Source organism: Rattus rattus, chromosome 1 (genome assembly GCF_011064425.1).
Source record: "Rattus rattus isolate New Zealand chromosome 1, Rrattus_CSIRO_v1, whole genome shotgun sequence".
NCBI lineage: Eukaryota > Metazoa > Chordata > Mammalia > Rodentia > Muridae > Rattus > Rattus rattus.
Window position 1 is genome coordinate 28,571,971 of NC_046154.1, and position 5,000 is coordinate 28,576,970.

Here is a 5,000-nt window from a genome sequence, read left to right on the forward strand (position 1 = left end):
TGGCACCCAGCCTCCATAACAGGGCCTGATCTATTTCTCTACCTTTATCAAAACCAGAAATAGAAGAAACAACAAAAATTTATTTATTTTTTTTTTACAACAAAAATTTAAAATGAAGATTTATTGTGGTTGTTAATTGTGTGTGAGTGCGCCCAGAGAGGCCAGAAGAGGTTATTGGATTAACTGGAGCTGGGGTTACAGGCTGTGGTAAGCTGCCTGTTGTGGATGCGGGCAACCGAACTCAGATCCCCTGTAAGAGGAGCAAGTAGTCGTTTGTTTGTTTGTTTGTTTTGTTTTTGACTCCTGAGCCATCTCTCCAGCCCGCAGACTTAAAACCTTATACCATTCTCATGACAGGTGATTTAGGTAAATCGAAGACTTGAAGAAAGCAGAAAGTGGTAGGTAGTTCTGTGTTCAAATTAACTCCTTATTTATTTATTTATTTATTTATTTATTTATTTATTTATTTTTCTTTTTTTCGGAGCTGGGGACCGAACCCAGGGCCTTGCGCTTGCTAGGCAAGTGCTCTACCGCTGAGCTAAATCCCCAACCCCGTCCCCTATTTATTTTATCTCCTTCTTTCTTTCTTTCTTTCTTTCTTTCTTTCTTCCTTTCTTTCTTTCTGTCTTTCTTTCTTTTTTCTTTTACCAAGATCCAGGGTCTTGCTACATAGCTCTGCCTGTCCTGAAACCCACTCTGTAGACCATACTGGCCTTGAACTCACAGAGATTCACCTGCCTCTGCCTCTGGAGTGCCAGCATTACAGGTGTGCACCATTCTGCCTGGCTTCCCCTGGTTATCTCTATTAGACAATGAAAAGATCAAGCCACTGTGAAGCCATATTTCTTTAATCCTAGTATCCAAGAGGCAGAGACAGGCGGATCTCTGTGAGCTTGAGGCCAGCCTGGTCTACAGAGTGAGTTCCAGGTCAGTAAGGACCACTTAGAAAGAGATCCTGTCTCCAAAAACCCAAAAATAATCAAACAAACAAACAAATTAAAAAAAAAACAAACAAGGGTTGGGGATTTAGCTCAGTGGTAGAGCGCTTGCCTAGCAAGCGCAAGGCCCTAGGTTGGTCCCCAGCTCGGGAAAAAAAAAAAAAAAAAAAAACAAAAACAAACAAGCAAAGAGTCACTTCCTCCCCCTTCCCCCAGCTGAGAACTGAACTCAGGGCCTTGCAGCGATTGCTAATTCTTGCTCCACAGGCAGCCAGATACGCCTTACTTTAGAGCACACCCAACAAATTCAAGCACTGCTCCTTAGCACGGCGCCCCCCAGGCATGTGCTGAAGTTGAGATGAGCTGTAAAACGCTAAGGTTTTTAAGTGAGGGTGGCTGGCTGTGCACCGCGTCTGGAGACACATCTGCGGCTCTGTCACTCTGAGGGTTGGGTTTTTTTTTTTTTTTTTTTTTTTTTTTTCTTTTTTTTTTCTCAGCCTTTGTTTCTGTGTTTCTCTCTTTGTCTGACTTTCCAACTCAGGCTTCCTCCCCCCATTTCCTGTTCCCCCTTCCCTCTGCAGCTGAGGTGCACACAGCTTCAGCTCCTACCTCACAAACCCCAACAATGCTCTGTGGGCTCCCCTCCCCCACCCACTCACTCAGCGTAGCTCAGGAGGTGACACATTTACACTTTCCTTCCAGTGAGGTCAGGACCCATTCTTGGCCCCGATAGGGGCCATTTGGGGTTCCTCACATCACTGATAGCCTGGCCCTCTGCCTGTGGTGGACACAATCCTCACTTTTGCCTGCCGGCAGCAAAGTTCTTAAACTCCTGCTGATGTCGGAATGTCCCCTGCCTGCCACAGATGCCCGTGCAGTATGCTTTCTCTGTCCTGTACCTGTGGCAATACATGGTTATGGTTATGTGCTTGCTCCCTGGGGTGTGACCTTGCCGCTACTGGAATTACCTTCTTCAGCTGTGCTGTCCTGTCCCCCTGCCTGTTGTTTTATTCATCTATCTATCTATCTATCTATCTATCTATCTATCTATCTATCTAGATATCTATCTATGTATTTAGACATGTATGTAATGTATATATGTAACTATGTATCTATGCATCTATTATGTATGTATCTATGTATGTATCTATATATGTATTTATCTATGTATCTGTCTATCTATCATGTATGTATTATGTATCTATCCTATCTATCTATCTATCTATCTATCTATCTATCTATCTATCAAGACAAAGTCTTTTTATGTAGCTCTGGCTGTCCTAGAACTCACTATGTAAGCTAGTCTGGCCTGAAACTCACATCCATCTGCCAGCCTCTGCCTCCGGAATGCTGGGATTAAGGCTGTGCACCACCATGCCCCAGCCAGTCACTATAGCCTTAAGGCATGAGGTTCTCTTTTCTTCCTCCTGAAGCAGGCTGTCAACATTGGACTATCAGAGGCCTGCCCTGGGACTCTAACCCAGCTGCTGTCCTGTTACGCAAGATGACATGGGTACTGCTCTACCAGAGAATGGGACTGCTGGTTCTGCTAGAGAACATGCAACTATTTAACAGAGACACTGACTGGGCTTCCACTCTGAGAAAGAGACGCCTTTGCTGTCAGGCTAAATTAAAGGCCACCCAGTTCCTGCACAGCACAACCATAGTTGTCTGTAGCACCATTTCCTCTCCCTGTAAGCTGAACTTGTAAGCTCATGGGGGTAAAGGCTCCCTTTGGATCTCTTACCCAGGAGTATCTTAGAGGGCAGGAGGAGCGCTCTGTCAAACATCCTTTCCTGCCACATATAGTGAGCTGATTATTTAATCCCAGTACTGGGGAGGAAGAGGCAGGTGAATCTCTGTGAGTTCAAGGCAACAATGGTCTGGTCTACATAGCAAGTTTCAGAATAGTCAGGGCTATACTCATTTTTTAAAAAATTCTCTCATTGGTGGTCGTTGTTGTTGTTGATGATGATGATGATGATGACGATGGTGATGATTGGTTTTTTGAGACCCGGGCTTGAGGAGTTCAGGCTGGTCTGGAACTCTGTATGTAGCCACTCCTGTCTGCCTCCAGAATGCTGGGATTATAGACCTGTGCCATCATTCATGACCTTCCCTTCCACTTCCCCCACTAAGTGCCTCCCTCAGTATGAGTAGAAGCTGGCCTGGGAATGTATGGGACCCGAGAGGCGTAGAGGGTCTAGGCCTATGGCGGCAGGAAGCCTGGGGTGCTGGAGGCTTGTGGTTGGGTTGCTGGGGTTGGGTTGGCTGTGGAGCCCTCAGAAGGAGACAGGAAGTCAGGGTGGAACGTGGGCGCGAGGAGACAGGTGGTGACTACGAAGGCGAGGAGAGCTGAAACCGGGTCCAAGCAGCCAAGCCAGGCCAGGGTCATCATGTGAATAGGCCAGAAGGCTCCCAGGCTGGGCAGGTAAGGGCTACTGGGAACAACAGTGGGGAGGCGGGCTATGGTGGGAGTCAGGCAGCAGAAGACTGCATCTGTGGAGGGCCAGGCTCCCTAGGTGTGCAGTTGCCTTTCAGAAATGTCTTCCTGGAGGTTGGCTGGGTTGGTGGCTCTTGCCCCTGCCATCAGTTGTCTATCACTCACCACATACTTCTCGGTACTTCTCGAAGATCCAGCACAATGTCAAGTGTTAAGGTGGCCATCAGCAGTCACCAGTTCAGTTCCTTGAGCTCATAGGATGAGGTGTCTGAGGCCCGACGGTGGCCATGACCCTGCCTAACCTATACCTCCTCACACTGGTCAGTGGCACAGCAGGACCTTTCGAGAGAGTGATGGCTTAAGCTGGGCTCCTCCTACGCCTGTGTCACACAGAGTGATTAGATGGGCAGTCATGAGGGCAGGGACCCAGGAATCGATCCCCGGGTCCCCGAGGCAGACCTGAGTGGCAGAAACTCATGAAAGAGTAACCCACGGGATCCAGGTGGACATATGAGAATTGATGGGAGCCTTAGGCACCAGCACCTCGAACGACCGAGAAGTCACCAGAGAAGCGGATAGATATGTGAGGGTGCTTATTCAGAATGGACGTGTGTTTCCTGGGGAAGTTGGAAGTGAATGAGATGGGAGAAGGGAAGAGGACAGAATATTTTTATCTCGGACGGGGTACAGCTGGCGCAGAGCAAGAACTTCTGAACTTCCCTCTGGAATGTCACCGCTCCTGTCCTGCCAAGTGTCAGGACAGGATATCCTTGCCTTTGCCCTTGTCCCCGTCCTGTCTTAACTCAGTTATATTTGCGTGTACATGTTGGCCTTCTTGCTTCAGACCCTAAAGGGTACAGACCCAGAATCTTGTCACCAACCACTTCCCTCCCGTTCTCTTACTAACTCTAAACTCTGGGGGAAAGGCTCTACCTCCGCTGACTCTCCAGGTTTCCCTTGCCTTGCCGGAGACGTTCATAAAACAGACTTTCCATCTTGTCAGCATATGCCAACCTCTTCCAAGACCTCTCGCCTCCTTTCGGGGCAGGAAACACTGGTCTTCCTGTGTCTCATCTGTCCTTGAACAGCAGTCCCCTAGGCACCTGACCCTGTGCTGACTGGGAGAGGAATCCAACAGGGTCCTTCATTTTTGGAACTCAGGACGGTGGGTCTTCTCAAAAGAGCCCAGAGGACAAAAGAAGAGAATGGGTTGAGACCAGACAGGAGGGAGAAGTTTCTTTCAAGGGAATCCAGAAGCTTCCTGAACAAGGCAGTATTGGGAAGGCTCATTCTGGAAGGTTCTTGGGACAGAAAGCTAAGGTTCCTAGTCCCTGGTGCTGCTCTCCGGGACCATAGAGACCTCAGAATAAAGTCAAAGGTGCAAGGGGTGTGGTATAGTATAAACACACACACACACACACACACACACACACACACACACACACACACACACACACCAACTTTTCAGCATCAGAGAGGCCCAGGAACAATTCCAGGCTGGCTGTTTGTCTGGGTGAGCAGTTTAGTTGCTCACTCCAAATTTCAGTCTGTTTATAAAGACACAGTAACAAAGCCCTTGCTTTTAAAGTGCCTGGCAAAATCAAAGAGATAATACTGAC

The 5,000-nt window shown here is 48.0% G+C and overlaps 1 protein-coding gene across 1 annotated transcript in view; it reads left to right on the forward strand.

Annotated features, from left to right (window-relative positions):
* The first annotated feature begins 3,258 nt into the window (after positions 1 to 3,258).
* Lck (LCK proto-oncogene, Src family tyrosine kinase) overlaps positions 3,259 to 5,000 on the forward strand; it is a 27,657-nt gene continuing 25,915 nt past the window's right edge. Inside the window, exon 1 of the mRNA XM_032897081.1 lies at positions 3,259 to 3,369. The gene's annotated coding sequence lies outside the window, so the exon portion shown is untranslated. The remainder of the gene's footprint in view (positions 3,370 to 5,000) is intronic.